Source organism: Xenopus laevis, chromosome 3S (genome assembly GCF_017654675.1).
Source record: "Xenopus laevis strain J_2021 chromosome 3S, Xenopus_laevis_v10.1, whole genome shotgun sequence".
Classification (NCBI taxonomy): domain Eukaryota; kingdom Metazoa; phylum Chordata; class Amphibia; order Anura; family Pipidae; genus Xenopus; species Xenopus laevis.
Window position 1 is genome coordinate 82,200,149 of NC_054376.1, and position 20,847 is coordinate 82,220,995.

Genomic DNA, 20,847 nt, shown 5'->3' on the forward strand with positions numbered 1-20,847 from the left:
CGTTCGATTCGAACGATCGAAGGATTTTAATCATTCGATCGAAGGATTTTCATTCGAATCGAACGATCGAAGCCATTCGATCGAATGCTTTTCATTCGATCGAATGCTTACAATCATTCGAACGAATGGAAATCGTTCGATTTTTAGCGTTCGAAGGAATTCGAATGGTCGAATGGTCGAACGACTTGTATTCGAATCGAACGCAAACTCAAAATGCGAACGTTCCCAAACGTTCGCGAACATTCGGCGGACGCGAACGGTCGAAGTTCGCCCGAACTAGTTCGCAGCAGAACAGTTCGCTACATCCCTAGTCAAAAGTAGAAAGCAAATAATTCAAATGCTATAAAAAAGAAAAAAGGAAGACCTATTGAAAAGTTGCTTAGAAATGGCCATTCTATAACACACGGAAAGTTAACTGAAAGGTGAACCATCCCTTTACCCACTTAAATATTAATATATGTCCTCACAGAGCATCTGTGGGCTGAGTGGCTACAAAAAAAACACTGAAAATTGCACAGTACCAAGCTTTTGTTCTTGTAGCTTTGAAACTTAACGTGTATAACAAAGCATTTGCTTTCATTAGTCTATCTCTTGAAGACTGATTAATGTTTATTACTGGTTGCTATGGAAATCTGCTTTTCAGTCTACAGTCTACAGTAGAGTTCCTTATATACTTAAAAAATACCAATAAGAAATGTTGTTATATGAGATAGCACTGCTAACTAAATGACAATACAAAGAAAGCAAGACGCTACTGCCTTTTGTAAAAGAATAATTTCATGTTCATGTAATTAATAAATAGTTGTAACACTGCTTCTCATTCACAATGTTTTTCTTTATATATTTTATCATCTGTTTTAAACCTCTACAATGCCCCATACTTATTATATGTATTACTCATATTCTGTTTTTTAGGTGGTTCCACTTTCTATATATTTTTTGTTGGCATCTAGTAACTTAGAAGATAAAACTGTAGGGAAAAATGAAAATGCATCAACCATATGTGTTTGTAAGTAAAGTAAAACATATAAATGTGTGTTAGTGTTTACAGCCTTAGGGGTAATAGTTATCAAATGTGTTTGAGTCCTAAATATATTGAATGTCACACAATAGAGCTAAGTCATATACAATCACAGCAGGACACTGCACATAGATCTTGACCCCTGCAGAAAATACACACAATCTTTTTTTTATTTCTAGAGGGAAGCTCATTTATTATCTATGAAATTACACGAAGATGAAAAAAATATGTTATACTGTATAGTCATCATAATGACTATATTTAAACATCAGCAGACTCTGGATTGAGCCTTGATTTAAAAATTGTGCTTGGAGAATTGAATTTAGAACAGGATACTGACTTAGATGAATGTCTATGCACATATCAAGCTTATTAATCGTCACATGTATGCTAATGATAATTCCCTTGTGCAACAGAGGTGACAGTGTCTGGAGGAAAGCTGAAAAAGCTTTAATGTCCTTATGACAGCTATAACTATTTTTGCTTGCTTTCCTCCGATACTCTGTGGGTTATTAATTACACCAAATCAAAAAGGCTAAGATGTACCTGTTCCTGTTAATGGGAGTAAAGTACGCAACATAAAAAAAAATACATTTACTTTCGTTAAATATCCCACTCATTCACTGCAGCAATGAAATCATTGTGTATTCCCTAATGTTTCAGGTTGATAAAAGCAAGTGCTTTTATGAACAAAAGCAAATCACAATAAACGTTTTTCAATAAATCTGCTAATTATAGTAATTTTCAACAACAGGTCGATATCCCAGTAGCACAAAGAATTACTGGTATAAGATGCTAATATTATTATGCTGTATTGAGAGCTCACAAATTCCTACATGCTGTTGATATAGTAGATACTAATATCAAAAACTGTGCTGAAAGGAAAATGTGTAATGAAAAAAACCTACACTCACAAAAAATAATATACCTTGAGATCTCTAATTATATCTCTGACAGTTCCTTCAGAGAGATGAAATGTAGGTTTTAGAACAAGTTACAGGTGACGTACACAGCTTAGTACAGTCTTTTGATCTGTATAAAGGGACAGCTTTTGTCCAGTGCAATCATATAAAGGTACATGAATAATTGACAGCAACTTTTAAATCAGAATGCAATCTCTTTGTTTTGTTTACTGGATTTTACTGGTAATTACTGTAGGAACCCACTGTGATGTTCAAAATAGAATATAATCTTCCCCCAGCAAACCAAATCGTTTACTGCATGATATAGCATTCATTGCTCAGGTAGTGGGATTATTGTCTCCTAATGTTATTGCCACATTTAAAAAAAAATATGGTAATAATGTAAAGAGAGCACAGATTAAACAAACTGTGGGAAGCTGACGTGGGATGTATCCAGTTGTAATTTGGCAGGCTGGTTGTAACGACAGGGGATGCTAAATTTACCAGCATTTCCATTATCTATAAAATCTGAAGTGCAACCTTAGTCTTTGGGCATTTTCATTGCTATGTTTCATATATGGCTGTTTGAAATGATACCCTATGGCTACAGGATTTGCCATATTTTTCCAAGATTTCTGCTTGGGTGTTCATGTTATTAACCTGGTATACACATTTGTTGTCTGTTCGACATGCAAACTCATGTAATAAAATTAGGGCAGAAGATGTTTTGGTATTTTTGCTTGCTTGCATCTATCTGCATCTTCTTCCAGTGCGTATCCATGTTTTAGTACGCCTCCACCTTCCTTGTATTAGATTATGCTCCCATCCAACTAAGGACTTGTATTTTAATAGTATGTTTCAGTGAAGAGGGTATCTGTTACTTTTTAGAGTATGAAAACAGGTGGTGTCTAAAGGGATATCAAAAAAGGGCTGTGTGAGGAAAACTTACCATGGTGATCTAGTGGGCCCGGTGGCGATGCCCGCCGTGCCTTCAGCAGGGACGCCCGCCATGCTACTGTTCTTCTTCCTAATGCCAGTTTCCTAGGGCGCGTGTGGCGCGCACTTCTTCTTCTTAAAAGCGCAGTGACGCTGGCGTATGACAGCAGTGCGCAATGGCGCCAAATTCAAATTGTATTTAAGGGGAAACCTTTATTGTTATCATTGCCCATTGTTTGGTTCCATTTGTGAGTTACTGGGTGCGCTATATTCATATTCTGATTCCTGTTTTGACCCTGCCTGACTTTCCTGACTTCTGTAATCCTGACCTTGGCCTGATAACCGACTATTCTGAAATCTGTAATCCGACCCTTGCCTGTCTGACCCTTCTGATTGATCTCCTGGTTTTGACCCTTGCCTGTCTGACTTCGCTTGAATTCTGCCCGCAGCGACTCGGCCTGTCTGACACTTTTGCCTACCCCTTGTACCGTGACCTTCTGCCCAAAGATTTCTGTTTAACAATCGTTCCCCTCTGCTCGTCCAGAACTCTTAGCTTTGCTCCTCTTTTTTTTAAGTCATGGTGGCATCTAATTAGCCGAGGGCTCCTCCCGAGGTGAAAGGCGGAAGCAAGAGCCGAGACCAGGGAGCCTAGCATTGGTTCTGGATTCTGGGGGCCGATCGTGACAGGCTGTGATTGGTTATTTGGCAGCTCGATGTGGACTGTCAGCCTACAAAAGGCTCTGCTTGGCAATAAACCTGTTTTTTATTCAACACAAACTCCAAGCCAGGAATTGAAAAATAAGCAACTGCTTTGAGGCCACAGGGAGCAACATACAAGGCATTAATGAACAACATTTGCTTACGAGCCACTAGTTTGGGACTACTGCTTTAAAATGTATAGCTGGACTCTGATACTAAAAGGCAAATTTACAAAAGGCGAAGTGAGTAACGCTGGTGTAACTTCGCTAGCGAAGGAGATAGACTCTAGCGGTACTTCGCTCCCCAACGCCTGGTGAATTTGCACTCTGGTGAATGGATGTATCTCTGCAAATTCACTAAGATGTGGATTTTATTGAACATTACCTCTTGCGCCAGAAAACGCTGGCGTCTTTTCGTTTTTTCAGGGTTATAGGCTGCAAAAGAGCGTAAATTTTTTTGGAGTAACCGGCTTCCCCTCTAAATTTCCTAACATATGGCACATAAACTATACACTGGGCTCATGTGTAGGGCAATATAACAACTTTATTTTATTTTATTAAATGTAATGTATTTGCTGCAACATATACGTCCATTGAACTTTAACTTCCCGCCATATGAAAATTAGCCAACGCTAGCGCAACTTCGCTTTGTTTGGCACAGAACCGCTAGCGCAACTTCGCCAGCATTCAGCGCCCTGGACGCAACTTCGGATTTTAGCAAATTAGCGTTGTCCTGGTGAATCTACGCCTGCCGAAGTGTTGCACTGTGAGCGAAGCCGAAGCTGACAATTTTGGAGGTTTGTAAACTTGCCCCTAAGTGTTTATTTGTATATTCTACTAAAGAAGATTTTACACACTGTTTCAACGCCCTTTAATCTTTTAGTATAGAAATGTGAAGGTTTCTCTACTAAGATCTGAAACTTTTTTGTGCAGGACCCTTCGAGGAAAACCGATTCTTATTTTGGATCTATACTCACTTTAAACTGTGCAGGTTGCAAAAAGGTTGGTGGTATACCTGGCACAGCTTATCATTATTTTTGTATATTTTATAAAGCAATGACTTATTTAGTGGACAGAGGGAGGTCAGAACAGACTTGAGATATGGGCATTAAACAATGCGCATTTGTCATGTAATTCAAAAATATCCTATTCTTTCATTTGTCTCCATGCCTTTCTTTTCTCTTTACTTTCTATGTCAGATCTTTATCTTTCTCTGTGGAACTTAAAATCAGTTAGTTTGGGATCCACTAAAACTAACATTAGATTTTAGTTAATGTTTTCTGACCAGTAAAATGTAATTACTGACAGGCCATTACGGGGTCCGACAAAATACTGGTAGTCCCCAGCCCTCGTGGATGAGACATGCTTCCCGGCCCTTGAATATGTACACGCACGCACACACGTTTGAAATGTTTAATAAATGGCCCCCTTCTGTTTTGTTCTAAAGTGTAAATGCACAATGACAGGTTTACTTTTATTTGAAAATGAAACCTTTTTTTTTTTTTTTTGCTTTAAAGGACTTTTTTCTACATTCTCATTTTTAAAATAGTGATTGTTTTCTTACGTATAATTCTAAAATATCTATCATTTTTTCAGACACAGACTTTAGAGTTCATATGATTTATCACTTTCAAGAGTGATCTAAGACTCAACCATTCTACCTTTAATTGGTTTTCCAAGGTCAGCAGAGACTTTGCAAACAAGGCAATTTATGAGCACTATTTGCCCTATGTGGCATTTGAAGGATTTTTAGTAAGATTAATGCTAATGCACAGTTTATTCAAGTATTACTTTAGAGGTGTTTTTTATTTTTTAGTTTGGTGGCCTAAATCATATTTAAGATGTGGCAGGCTTTAGCAACCCGAGAGACGTGCCTTTGGTTTTTATTTTCTGCATTTTGATATTTTTGATATACGTAATAAAGTCTTTAAACGGGGGGCAAGCCTTCAGTATGTCCCCACCCCTTCTTTCAAACTCACTTTCTCGATACCTTGTACCCCAAAGTTATCCAGATTTCCCATGGTACGTGACCGAAAATGTATAGATACATTAGTCTCTTTGTTAATATGAATAACATTTCGAATTGTCCCACAGGTATATTACAGACCGGGTGGGATGATGTTGCTTCCAAGATTGTGTTGGCAGTACAATCCTTCCTAAATAGGGAAGTTTAAATTAGCTGGGACAAAAAAGTCACACGTGTAAAATAATTTTGACACCCATTGACTTTAATGCATTTGGACAAAAGAGTCGCATTTATTAAAATTGTATCATGCATAAAAATTGTCAGGCATCAAAATTTTTTTGTTGCCCATTGACTTTAATGCATTTGGACAAAAAAGTTGTGTGTGTAAAATTTGTCGCACGTCAAATTATTTTGATGCCCGTTGACTTCAATGCATTTCGCAAATGTTTTGCCAGATTCGCCCATCACTACTTGTAAGCAGTGTATAGGTGTCAGATTCAGCTAGTTGACTTTGTTAGATACATAGATTTGTCAAGTACCACAATAAGGCCTCAATTTTCTACAGATCTGATGACTATAGATTAATCGTGGCTAAGCTCACCAAGAGCCTGCCATTCGGAAGTAGTAATTTTTTTTCTATAGGAGGGGGTGGTATTCTATAAAGCCAATGGGTATTTTTCAACCTGCTTCTGATATACAGTAAATTAACAGTGGTGGTTCTGATATGGGGTGGCGATAGATTTCAGATTTGGTACGAAATGTATTTGCATCAGATATCAAAACCACTCCCGTTCTTTCACCTATACCACTGCTTTCATACTCTAAATTCTCCAAGGTCAATATTAAACACATCTCATTGTTAAAGGAGAACTAAACCCCCTTACCAAAAGCTCCCCTAAATTTTTTTGGCATTACCCCCCCTCCCCTCTCGGCAAAAAAAAAAGACCTGACCCTTAAATGCAGAGAAGTGCAGTGGAGCTCCCATGTCCAGGACTTCAAATTGTTGTCGGGTCTCTTCTCTGACATGAAGACTGCGGGAGCATGTGCAGCTGGAGTCAGGAATCGGCTTCAAGTGCGCATGCGCTAACAGACGTTAAGACCTGAAGACAAAACTAATCTCCAGAAGATGGGAGCGCCGTTGAACGTCTCTGCATTGAAGGGTCAGATTTTTTTAAATTTTTAATTAACTAACTAATGTACAATGCGTGGGGGGAGCTCCCTAAGCTGAGGGTCTGTGGCTAGAGCACCTAGACCACCTATTCTATGTGGTGAGTGACTTACATATTGTGTCATGTACCCCTGTTTCATTGTCTTATTGCTAGTGTAATAAAAGCCACAAGGTTTGTACCAGGTAAAACATCAGCAAGAAACATTTATTGGTTACCTGTTTGAAAGTAAATGTAAAGGGAAGAGCTCAAACGTCTGGATATATTCCTTTGGTATCAGGTGCTGTGCTGGAGGACCCCCACCTGCCACATGATTGAGAAACATATGCAAAAAAAATACCACCTGCACACTGTAACAGTTAGGGATGTAGCGAACTGCCGATTTGGTGTTCGCGAACGCCGGCAAAAAATGCGAACGTTCGCGAACAGTTCACGAACTTCGAACACCGCTACGTTCGCGAACATTCGGCGGACGCGAACGGTCGAAGTTCGCGCGAACTAGTTCGCGGGCGAACAGTTCGCTACATCCCTAGTAACAGTTGAAGTGTTGCCAAAAGTTTATTCAGCATGCAGTCGAAACATACAAAAAGGAGAAGCAATGTTTTGGGCCCTCAAAGCCCTATATCAAGCTTGATAAAGGGCCTTAGTTCCCAAAACTAGTGATGGACGAATTTATTGCGCGATTCGCTGCCAGCGAATGAATTCGCAAAACGCCTGCGAAAATTCGCCCGAAAAAATTAGCCAGCGTCAAAAAAAGGGCACCGGCGTCAAAAACGAGACGCCGGCGCCGTTTCACAAATTTTTCGCCGTTTTGCGAATTTCGCACGAAATTCGTGAATTTCCCGGCAAAGCAAAACGGCGCAAATTCACCCATCACTACCCAAAACAGTACCTTCCTGTTTAAAAGGACAGACTTGACTGACTTGGCTTCCTCCCCACATGGTCTTGCACTGAAATGGGTCTCCCCTCTGGTGACACTGACCTGTAGATGCAGAACAGCAGAGCATAGGGGAGCCATGTTCGCCAGCCTCAGCATCTCCTGAAGTGAGCGATGACACATTCACTGTTGGCACATGTGCAGTTGGACCCGGAAAGTTCACAAATTACTGAAAAGAAAGAAAAGGATCCAGAAGATACTGAAATTAGTGAACATTGTTCCTGAAAACAAAAGTCTGAAAACAAAAATCTGATTGGTTGATTTGGTTACTCGATGTGATCCCGGGGTGCAGGATAATTATGAATCTGAGCGTAACATGGGATCAACTAACCGATTGTGTACCACAGGTTTGTGCATAATGAGTGAGTTGAGGGACTTGTTCATTATGTGTATGCATGTGCCCCAACATGCAGAGCTCTCTGCTGGTGCGGACAGCAAAGCGCCTGTTGGGGGCCCTGCCCTATAAAAAAAAACATTTGGTATAAACTTTAATTAATTATATTAATTTAATGTAAACTTTAATTTACATTTATTTTCTAGGTAAGTGACTAAGAGAAGACAAGTTTTAGACAGGTTTTATACTGCTCGGCAGGCTTCAGCTCAGCAGCTTTGTTTAAATGAGTAATTCACTAGCAAGAAATATGCTCACAATAAATAATAATCTTGCAGAAATCATTGTATCATTGTGCCTTAAACAAGTCCTGCCTAGAATTCTCTTTATAGTTTATAGCTTTTTTCGTTTATAGTTAGAGAGACTGAGACTCTAATTGTGCAAAACCCACATTTAGGGGCAGATTTATCAAAGGTCGAAATGAAAAATAGAATAAAATAAAATCGAATTTTGAGCCAATTTTTGTGTACTTCGTCTAGGAAATAGTCCAAATTTGAAAAAAATTTACAAATTTGAGTATCGAAATTTATCATTTACTGTCTCTTTAAAAATTTGACTTTGACCATTCGCCATCTAAAACCTGTCGAATTGCTGTTTTAGTCTATAGAGGACCTCCTAGAACCGATTTGGAGTCAATTGGTGGACTTTAAAAAATCAAAGGTTTTTTTTTTTTGGAACAACTTCAAATCGTTCGATTCATAAGATTTAAATTCGAATGAATACAGACCTATTCACTTTGAATTTTTTTGATTGGCCTTTTTTAATTAAAATTTTGTAGTTATGGGAATTCAAAAAAACTCCCATCACTTCGAAATGCGACACTTTATCTGCCCCTCATAATCTCGCTGCTTCTTTCTTACTAGTGCCAATTGCGCACGTCTTGAGCAGAATTTTTTTTTGCACTTGAACTTGGTTCATATTTATGGTCATCTCACAAAATAATGGATTAAAGGTACTCACAGATCCAAACACAGCAACATCCCCTTGTACAATACAATATAAAATGTGTCTGGCACAGGTTGAAGTCATACACAGTATTCTTTGTAATAGCAATACATATAGAAGGGGAAATGCACAAAAACATCTATTTAAAAATGAATCTTAAAAACATTACATATTACAAATATACCACATTCCTGGAGAGTGGTTTGTATTTGTGATATGCAGACATTATAGATGATGATGGGAAAGTATACGGAGGAGGTTGCTAGCTTAATTATTTGTATGAAACTGGTGTACACAATTGCACACCAATAAACTGCAGTCATAAAAACCGCAGCCAAAATGTGTCTTCATTTTTATATGCAATTCATTAACTAATAATAAAAATTATGGTGGAGGAAGTTCTATTGATAAAGGTTTTCCAGCATTTTTTAAAACTGTTTTTTAAGTAGACTAGCCTACTTTGTATGTTTTTAATATGGTATGAAAGGTAGACTGCATAAATCAAATTGACTCATTTTAGCATTTGTAATAATACTAGATTATTGGTAATGCAGAAAACTGCATTTAGTGCTCTGAGCTGCTTAAAACAATTTAACATGTTACCTTGGAAACATAGCAAAACTCAAACTTATAATAAAATACATGTATTTTTTTATATAATGACTGAGCAATACATTTTAATACAGCGATGACTCACTAAAATGCAGTCCCTGAAAGAACTGTAGAACCCATGGTTGTGTAGCTATATGCAAGATATAAGTTCTGCTAAAAAAAAATTGCAAGTCATAGATTTATGGTTGTGGTTCTGACCGTGCCATGGGAGCAACATTTAGCCAGAGCAATTTTAGACTGATTTATTATTACAGCGACATGCTGTTCTCCAACCACAATGTTCAAACTCCATCAATTCTGACAAAACAGGAACTGCTTCTTTGTTCAAACCAAAAAGGCAATTTTCCCTTGGTCCTGTTGCTTTCCATCTGAAATGTGTGAATATGCACAGACAGGAGTGCTGCATTTTTGTGATGGGAAATGAGATTGGGTAAGCAAAAGAAGATAAAACTGTAAGGATCCTGTAAGGTGGTCCAGCGGTGCAGCAGGGAAGCCCGCAGCCATCTTCCACGTGCAGGCAGCGTGTGCGTGTCTTCAGACGCTCTGCAATGACGTCGGACGTAGTGACGTCATTGCGCAAGGTGCAAAATTTGAAAATTTAAAGGGCCTGCGGGCAAGAATCCAGTGCCCAACGTAGGTTCTGTTTTAATAGTTCCTGGGTGCGATTATTATTGATTCCTGTGTGTGACCTTCTTGCCTGATTCTGACTCTTGATATCTGCTGCCTGTCCCGACCTTTTTGTCTGTCCCTGACTACGACTTGGATTTCGATTGTGCACTTCACTGCTCTCACGGTACTGACCTCAGCCTGTTTCCGACTATGCATTGCTTGTTCCCCGTTTAACTGTTTCTACGCTTTGGTTCCTTTGCCTGCTCAGAACTCCTTATAGAAAGGTTTATATCAAAAGCGATATAAGTCCCAAGGCCTCTTAGAGTAAAAACAAAATTATTGATATTCACATTTAAAAAAGTATCCAGTACATACTACCCCACATATCCCACCTTACGTGTTTCGCACCCTCCGGCGCTTAGTCATAGGTGTGTCTGATATAAACCTTTCTATAATTGATTGCCTTTGGAGCTGGGGCGGGTCCTTTCGGCCTGGCTTGATAACTATGTGGACTCCCGGATTTTGAATTGATATATGCTCAGAACTCCTACCTCAAGTCCTCTCACAGTTAAGACCTGGTGGCATCCGATTAGCGGAGGGCTCCTCCTGAAGTGAAAGGCGGCTGTTATAGGCAGAAGCGTGAGCCAAGACAGGGACATCGGGGGTTGTTCTGGGTTTTGGGAGACCGGGCGTGACAAAAACATTCTCAGATGGATTTCCTGCTATTCACATTCCATCAATTGGGATTTTCATCAGCATTGGATTGTGGGTTATCCACCCTCACTATGATGTTTGGGTGTTTCTCATCAGACAAAAACAGTCCAGGCTATAGTAACATTTAGTGATGCAGAATTTCTAAAATATTGTCATATAGAACGTGATGCTAAAGGTGCTCTGCCTTGTGCATACATCAACTTTATAGGAGCAAAATAGGCATGCTATTCTTAGCTTTTAATCGGCAGGTCTATAAATGGAGGGAGGATGCCGGATGTGTGGTTTAGGATTGGGTGCGGGTGGAGTTTTTCTCTTTACTATAATGTCGGAGATGTTTCCTTCACATATTTTATTGTTCATTTTTTTTTAATGGCACTGTGCTCAACAATCCTTTCTAATAATGCATGGATATTGGTAATGTTGCTAAAATCAACATTTAATGACTAATTTAATCACAAAATATTTTTGCCCTCAATACTATGCCCCACACCTACACAGAACAAGACATAAAGCAAGTTGCCTATCCACACAAAGGTAACAACAAGTTGAGACAAACCTTGACTTTAGATAGAGATTTCCCATGTGTTTAAGGGAAAAAACTTTAAAAAGAAGCTATCATAAGGGAGAGAAAAATGGTGGGAAAAGGGTGGTTTAGGATATATAATAAAATATATAATGAAATAAAAATAGTCTAAAAAGTGGTAAAGGTTATACATGGCATATTACTGTGACTAAATGGTTTAGCAGAATGGCAAAGAGCAAGAAAAGCTATACTACTTCTAATTGCTACATGTGTCTCATACTTAAAGGAGAACTAAACATTAGAATTTAATATGGGTAGAAATTGTATACTGAACTTAATGCAGGAGGCAAAACTCATTGCCATTTTAATGTACCTGTTCTGGACTACAGATTTTTTATATATATATATATATATATATATATATATATATATATATATATATATATATATTTGTCCTGGTAATCAGTGTTGGTGCTCATTGTGAGTACTGGCCTGCCCTGAGGTATTTATTCTAACTGTGTCCTGTTTATAATAACTGACATCTTATTTTGGCTGTTTCACATTTTGTTGAGTGTCCATCTGTTTTTGTCAAAGAACTAGTTCATAAATTCTACAAAGAGTTAATGAACTGTTTTTTTTTTAGCAGTCACCTTTGATCGTGTTTACCACTCATGTATTTACATGAATCAACTGCAAGTAGTGGCAGGTCAGCCAATTTTTCATTAAATTGTTCACATAGATGTCCCTGGTTAGATGCTTTCTATTTTAGACTGAAGGGTCGTGTCTCTGTAGCTGTGCTAAACTCAATCCTGAATTTTTGTGATGGCATTATAAATACAATTGTATCCCTGTCAGAGGTCATGTGGAACTTCTGGCCAGCCTGAAGTAAAACAATGGCTGCTTGAGCATGTCTAAAAAAACTGCCTACATCATTAATATCAAATAATCTTTGGTGAAATAAAGCAAATGGAAAATGAATATATATTCAGCTTTTAAACTTTCCATTAAGCACACCCGTAGGGAAAATAAAATGCTGTCTGCTCCCATAATTACTCTGAAGAAACGAAGATGTGGGATTAAATTGAAACTGAATATGGCTTACACATAAGTTTCACTAACTTAATTTATTAGGTTTCCCATATCTGGTATACTCAGAATACCCATACCCTAATCTGGCAAATATACAGAACTCAAATTCTTGACAATTTTGCACTATAAAAATGAACGACTAAACTCCTATATATACATATTACGCCTAGGGGGTTATTTATCAAAATACACATTTTTCTCATTTTTCAAATAAAAAAAGTCTGACCAAACTAGAATCCACGATTTACCCTTATTTATCATTAAAAAACAATGAAAAATCAGATTGGGAAAAAATGCAACTTTTTCAGATTGTTGCACAAAAAATCTGAATCTTTTGGACTTAACGGCCCAAAAATTGTAACTTTTCATGAAGTCGGTGGAAAAGACTGAAATGTTTGGATTATCGTAACCCCAGTGCAGATCATAATATCTTCAAATAGGACCCTTGCCATTAACTTCTATAGGACCTTGACAGGTTGAAGATGGAGTATTTTTGGATTCAGACTTTTTGTATCCTCGGGGTACAAAAAAATCTCGAAAAAAAATTTCACTAAAATTCAGATTTTATTGTAAAAAAAAACCCAAATTTTTCTTGTTGCTTTCTGGCTTTAATAAATAACCTCCCCCCTAAGGGGCAGATTAATCAAAGGTCGAGGTGAATTTTCAAATCAAAAAAAATTTGATTCAAATTTGAAAAAAACTCAAAAATCCGAATATATAAATTTATCATGTACTATCTCTTTAAAAATCCTACTTCGACCATTCACCGTCTAAAACCTGCTGAATTGTTGTTTTAGCCTATGGGGGACCTCCTAGAACCTATTTGCAGTCAATTGGTGGACTTTGAAAAATCAAAGGTTTTTTTTTTTAGGAAAAACTTTGAATCGAATTTGATCGAATGCGCTTTTCCTTCAATTCGTACAATTTGAATTTGGCTGAATACGGACCTATGCAATCGAAACTGACCTATTCGACCAAAAAAACAGACTCCATTTTGGTTGGTCTTTTTGAATTCGAATTTTGAAGTTTTTTCAAATCAAAATTCGACCCTTGATAAGCTTCTAAGTGTTGAGAATAGTGTTGAGAATAATCAGCAAGGTTCTGAGACTATTATGACTATATTTGTTTTTGTTACTTTATTTATTTTGTAGTGTTGTTTGTGCCAGGAGAGAATATATCTAAAAAGTACAAAACAATTCAAGTAATTCCATTATATTATACAGTGCATGTGTAAATAAAAAGCTAACCATCAGCAAAACATTTGATTCCTATTTAAAGTGGCTGTGTGCCAGTACAAAGCAAATGATAGTGGACTAGTGCATTGCTTTTTGTTTGTTAGACTGATCATTTTATCCGCTTTACCTTTTCCAATTGTGCTGTCTTTGTTATCCATTAAATGATATGAATCTGAATGACCCTGTTGATACCGGTTGTATTCCTGTTTATTTGTATTTAAAAGCCATTATTTTTCAGAAGTATTCTGCATGCTTTGTGAATTAAAAAATAATAACATAACTACAGGTACATGTCACTTGTCAAGAGCTAACACAAAGGAAAGGGATAACCGCTTGAGTGATGTGTTGTATACAGTTCTTCCCATTCTAGTCTATTTTTGACATTTAATAATATTTTTAGCCAATGTTGGATGTTGTACTTTCTCTCTGCCATGTTTTGCTTGAGATTAGTCAATCACTCTGGTCCTGTTAGCTGTGTGTGTCCACGGAACCAGAATTTTCCCAGTGATACATGTCTTCCAGTTGATTAGTTCACAGAATAGTCCTGATTACTGGTATAAAATAGCTGTGGCTTCCCAGACAGAGTTTAGGTTACTAGAAAACAAGATTATTTCAGTAGAAATGGAGTGTGAAAAATGTGCCATTAAGTGAAAGCAAACGTTGCCACTTATATTACATAACCCTGTCGATCTATTCCTAATTTACTTTGAATGGATGTGATACTCTATGAGTTTGAGTTGACCTGCTAGTCTGCTAGGCTTGGTTTGCCTTCAATAAACTATAGTGTGTTTTAAAGAGGATGAATCTTATTATGCTGCTGTGTTAGACTATAAGAAATAACTGGTGCCATTTTCACTAAACCTTCTCCAGACACAAGCAGTGATGTCCCAAGTAGTGATGAGTGAATTTTTTCGCCAGTCATGGATTCGCACTTCTGCCACCTGCAAATATTTTCGCCACAGAAAATGTCACTGAAACAAAATTGTCACCATAACAAATAAACACCCATTAACTTAAATGCATTTGGACAAAAAAAGTCGACAAGACAAAATTGTCACTGAGAAAAAAAGTCGCCATAACAAAAAACGGCCATTGGCTTTAATGCATTTTGAATGAGAAAACATTTTTTGACACCCGTTGACTTCAGTGCATATCGCAAATTTTTCTCCATCTTGCAAATGTATTTGGAGTTTCATGACTTTTTCGGCGAAGTGGAACGGGACAGGTTCGCTCATCACTAGTCCCAAGGATTTATACGCTACTTCCGCTACTTCATCTTTTAGGCCACAGTCTGCCTACTTATTGGCAAAACTAGGTTCTCAGATTTCATTTAAGAGACCCATAAGTTAATTCTGTTTCTGTTACTACAGCCCAGTTTTTTCTTTCTTTTTTTTTTTTTAAGTTTTTATTTCTATCAATTGTTTTTTGACACCAAGAAGGAAAGGTAGAGAATAAAAGAAGAGTATGGGACTCAAGTACCATAAGGGTAGGGGAGCTTCTGCCTAGTAAGTGAGTTGTTGATGGAATGGACAGCAGCATACTTTCAATGTAATAATATAGCTTTCTTTGCATAATACAACAATTGCAGATAGCAGAGCATAACATAAAATCAGTCACAACACCAAGTAAGTACATACGTGTTGGAAAACAACAGACAAAGATTGTTCCAGTGCATGTTACTTAAAGGGGAACTATCGCGAAAATCAAAATTTCCCAGTGGATAGATATGATGAAAATAATAATATTCTCAAATATATTCATTTAACAGAAATGCTTACTTTTTAAAAGGCATTCAATAATATTACAGTGAGTTAGAATGCTTTCTGTGAGAGCCAGTTCAAGCAATTGCTGAATGGGAGTGGCTATACCCCCACTGTGATGTCACGTAGCAACTAGCAAAGTCCCACCCTCTTCATGCTGAATCCAAAGCATCCACACACCAACTGTATTCTCTGGAATCTCATTCTGAGAACAGTAAGGCTGTTATTCTTTTATAGTGTGACAATGTTGATTTCATTGGCAGAATGAGGTTTTTGCATTCTCCCAGATCAAAGGCAGGACAGCTTGGTAAATATTGTACAGATATAAAAAAAAACCAGGGTGTTATGCACTTATTTTTTTGCACATTGCACCTCGCCTCACATTTTGCATACTGTATGTCTCTGTAGGTCAATAACAACCAGCCAGCAGTTCACTGTGAATAGGCTACTTACTAAAAGGTGCAAAATATGGGTAATTGAACTGGTACAAATTAGCACCTTTGTCTGAAATCACCCTATTTCTGTGTATAAATGTACGAGTGTGACAGTGTGTTTGTGTATGATTTAGTCTCCCAGTAATGTTTTGTGTATAAATCTGTGTCTGTGTGTTCCCATTTTTTTTGTAGTGTCAATGTGTTTTAGAGGAACAGCAATATCAAAATATGATGTGTTAATAAATGTACTGTTGCCCCGGCCCTTTTAAGGGTTAGTTCACACGAGGAGATTCGGGGAGATTTTGTCACGTGACGACTTATTGCCTCGTCTTCTGGACAACAATCTCCCCGAACTGCCTCAGCATGTCTTCCCATAGGCTATAATGAAAAGCACATGCGGCGCTGCGTTTTCCGAAGTCGCCCGAAGTTTCTTCCGTGAGGGCTTGGTTTTCCCGCCTTACCATGCCAGCCTATGGGCTCCTAGGTATCTCCCCTCTGTATGAGGCCCATGCCTCTTACTGTCACAGAAGCTTTCTGAAAATACTCCTCCTGCTGGGGCTGGGATGGTTACTCCTATCTCTCTCACACTCACCCCAGCCACTCCTTTATCTCACACTCACCCCAGACACTCCTATCTCTCTCACACTCACCCCAGCCACTCCTTTATCTCACACTCACCCCAGCCACTCCTTTATCTCACACTCATCCCAGACACTCCTATCTCTCTCACACTCACCCCAGCCACTCCTTTATCTCACACTCACCCCAGACACTCCTTTATCTCACACTCACCCCAGACACTCCTTTATCTCACTCTCACCCCTGCCACTCCTTTCTCTCTCACACTCACATTACATCTAAGCAGTTCTTAACCTTTTAAGTGCCAGCAGAATTTCACATTTTGGTTACGCGAAATGCCAGCCGTTTTTAAGCATTTTGTGCTCTCTCACTTTAGGGGCATTTTCTGAGGGGAAACCTATAGTTTACCTAGGAAAACTATACATTGTTTTTTTCTGTAAAAACTGAGCTTTCTAAATCTGCCTGAGTTTTCATGTATTTCCACCTGTGCAAAAAAATTTATAGTGCTTAATACCAAAAAAAAATGAAAAATTACCATTTTTCATCGTATATCAATTTATACCAGAAAAATATTTCATTTTACAGATGAAAATCCAACTGATTTGGAAAGCCTTATGTCTCTCAAACGTGCCAATACCAGATATGTATAGTTTTAGGGAGATTTAGGACTTCTGTACAGCAAAAACTCCCGGCAGTATATTACCGAATTTTGAAAGCACTAAGGCAGAAAACGGCATGCTTTAGATTCCAAGGCAAAAAATCCTGAAACCATAGGTTTACCCCAGAAAACCATACATTTTTGAAAAGTACACATTCTGCCGATTACAAAATGGGTAACTATGTCTCTCTACTCCCAACTACCAAACATAAAAGCTTGTCTGAACATAGCGGTTTTTCAAAATAAAATTCAAAATTTTGAAAAATCATTTCAAAGGTTTTATTTTGCTGCTCCGCATATCCCAAACTATATTAGGTACCAAGAAAAAGCACCTGAAATATGATTGCCAGGGGTCCACTGAACAGTTTGATCCCCATTATGCATAGGTTTACCAAAGTATCTGGCATTTAGAGACACCAATATGAAGTTAGCACATCCAAATTGTTCAGGACTTTACTACAGCTACTGAAAAATCAACACATTGACTGCATTTTTTGTGGGGTAAAAACACAGAAATATATGTTTACCCCCCAAACCCATATATTTTTGGAAAGTACACATTCTACAGAATCTAAAATGGGTACCCATGCCTTTCTGCTCCAAACTACTGAGTCCCAAAATTGTCGGTTTTGGTGAAATATCTGAAAATTGCCTCAAACCTTCAACTTCCCAGCACCATATCACCCATGTATCATTACGTACTAAGAAAAAGCACCGTAAATATGATTGCCAGGGTTCCTCTGAACAGTTTGGTGGCCATTGTTCATAGGTTTACCAAAGTATCTGGCAGTTAGAGGCCTCAAAATGAAGTTAGCGCATACAAATAGTCCTGTGGGTAACTTCAGCTAATGAAAAATCAACACATTGACTGCATTTTTGTGGGGTAAAAACACAGAAATATATGTTTACCCCCCAAACCCAGGGCCGGACTGGGAGTTAAAAGCAGCCCTGGCAAAAACTGGGAAGCAGCCCACATGCATACATCTGCCTGGCAATAAACCTTATACATAAAGACTTTGCACTGTATAGTGTATGGTGCACAGTGAAGTACTCCTAATCTGCTGTGCTACACACTTGTTCACTTAAGCGTATAGCAAATATTTAACTGCTGTACAGCTCTTGGCAAAAATGTGGCGATCAAAATGCTTGTCACTGCAGGTGAAGCAACTTTTTTTCACTGAGAAGTTATTTCCAAGCAATTAATGGTGTGTTCACTGTTGCAGGGCTTCTTGACAGCCCTCTGAGTATTAAAAATGCTACTTGTCCCATAGTCCTTAGACACTTGCAATAAAACTAACTCAGCTGACATTCAACAAATGTAGTGCAAGGTAAATATTATTTATTGCAGGAATTTTGTTTATTCATCAGAACAGAGAAAGGATTTCTATTTGTGCTATTTCTCACAATGGCTGCCAAAGTTCACCATAAAGTAAAGGGGCACAGTGCAAAGTTCTCCAAAAACTGATAGAGCTTGGAATGATCTAAAATAGAAAGGAATGGTGACTACTGCATTTTTGTAAACTATAATACCTTCACCACCTTCCTTCATACAGGGCCACATAGCCAGTAGACAACATTATTATTATTAACTTGCAGAAGTGGCATATAAAGTGTAGTAAATAGAAGCACAATATAGCTCCACTATTTGAATAAGGACTGTGGCCCTACAGGAATTACAATTTTGCTGAAATCTTATAGCTCAACACCACAGGCTAAAGGGCTGCAAATTTGCAATATCATACAGGCTTTTAAAAACTCTCAGATATCACAGCAATTAATATAGAAATAATCACAAGTACCATAAAATTGTAAAAAATTACACAGGCTAAATCTTTTGCTACGAGAAAATGCAGGGACATTTTTTACCTTTCCAGCTGCACATTGCTTGCTCTGTGCTGGCCCCGCCCCTTTCTCGGCCGGCTCAGGGAAACTGTTACATAGTTTCAACTAGAGCCCTACCCTGGAAGCAGCTCAGCTGAGCTGGAAACTGCTACATAAAAGCTTCGATTCCTAACTTCACCTGCCTGACCCAGCCTGAGACAAACTCTGCCTCCATGGTACGTGCAGCCAGCTTCCCACTGCTTCCCTCGCTGCCAAATTCCCATACCCCTTTAGCCTGCCTTGCTTCTTTTTAAATGGTTACATAGTGAGTATAAGGTTGGGAGGGAGGACCGTAACGATAACGGATTGGGCCAGCAAAGAATTCCTCCACTTCCAGCAGCCCCTTTACAGAACAGAGAGGACCCGTGCAGCCCATTTACCCTATAAGCAGAGAGGCCCTTCGGGCAATTTCCCGAACTCACAGATGGCCAGTCCGGGCCTGCCCAAACCCATATATTTTTGGAAAGTGCACATTCTACAGAATCTAAAATGGGTACCCATGCCTTTCTGCTCCAAACTACTGAGTCGCAAGGCTTTCCCACAATTGTCGGTTTTAGTGAAATATCTGAAAATTGCCTCAAAGCTTCAACTTTCCAGCATCGTATTGTCCATGTATCATTACCAGCATAAAGCATCCTAAATATAAACATAGGGGTCTACTAAACAGTTTGATGCCCAATGTGCATAGATATACCAAACTATGTGGCGCACAGAGACCACCAAATGACAATAGTGTATATACATTTTCAAGGCTGACGCGCTGGCTGCTGCAATATAAGCACCTGGTGTGTGTATTATGCGACATTAGACCCCCCTAACAGTACAGAGACCCCAGAAAACCATATATTTTCAGAAAGTATACATTCTGACGAATCCAATATGGGTAAATATGTGTTCCTACTGCAAACTGCCAAACTGCAAAGCAATGCTGAACATAACGGTTTTTATCAAATTTCTGAAAATTGTCACAAAGCTTGAATTTTACCCCATTATATGCCACACATTTCGTAACGTATCAGCATAAAACATCCTAAATATGAACGCCAGGGGTCTACTGAACACTTTGATGCCCAATATGCATAGATATACCAAACTATGTGGCGCACAGAGATCCCCAAATGGATATATAGTAGATAAAATTTACATAGGCAAAACAAAATAACACAGAACAGTGTGAAATGCAAATAAATCACCAAAAACTAATAAAACCACAAAAATCAATGCTTTTTTTTTCACACTAATGTAATCGGCCACCAGAATTACCGTTTGAATATTTTAGCTGGGCCAAATCGATTATACGGACAGAAACAAGTGAACAACACAAATGCAGAGCTGAAAATGCAATAAAATGGCTAAAAATTCAATAAAATGGCTAAAAATGCACCAAAATACCCAAAATTGCAATATAACCACCAAAATAACATACAAAAGCTATTGCACAGTACGGTTAGCGAATACGCTATTCGGAACGGCAATAAAACATTTTTTTTTAGCCAAAAAAGAGACGATGCGATAAGAAAAAAAAAAAAAAAGCCATATATGTACATATGCGTGTGCACAACGGGTAAATTGCATGTTATTTGTGCGTGTGCACGTGTGCAAGTGTACATGGGTGCTGTGAGTGTGTGTGACCCCCCCAATCCCCAAAAATCTATGTGTAAGTGTGAATGTAAGTGTATATTACTGTAATAAGTGTGTGTTGGTGTGTTTGTGTGTTTTTGTGTGTGTAAATGTTACACTTACCTGGGGTAGATGCTTCAGATCGTTGATAATGGGTCCCACGCAGCAGAT

General features: G+C 38.3%; 1 protein-coding gene across 3 annotated transcripts in view; it reads right to left on the bottom strand.

The window, feature by feature from the left end:
- The window catches only part of lrrn3.S (leucine rich repeat neuronal 3 S homeolog), a 135,442-nt gene that overhangs the window by 61,061 nt on the left and 53,534 nt on the right, over positions 1-20,847 (bottom strand). The window contains exons 1-2 of one of the 3 annotated variants that reach the window (XM_041588554.1): positions 9,660-10,053; positions 7,672-7,795 (exon numbers count right to left, since the gene is read on the bottom strand). The gene's annotated coding sequence lies outside the window, so the exon portion shown is untranslated. Of the gene's footprint in view, positions 1-6,537; positions 6,993-7,671; positions 7,796-9,659; positions 10,054-20,847 lie in introns of those variants that run through there. The other 2 variants (XR_005966670.1, XM_041588553.1) reach the window with 2 other exon arrangements.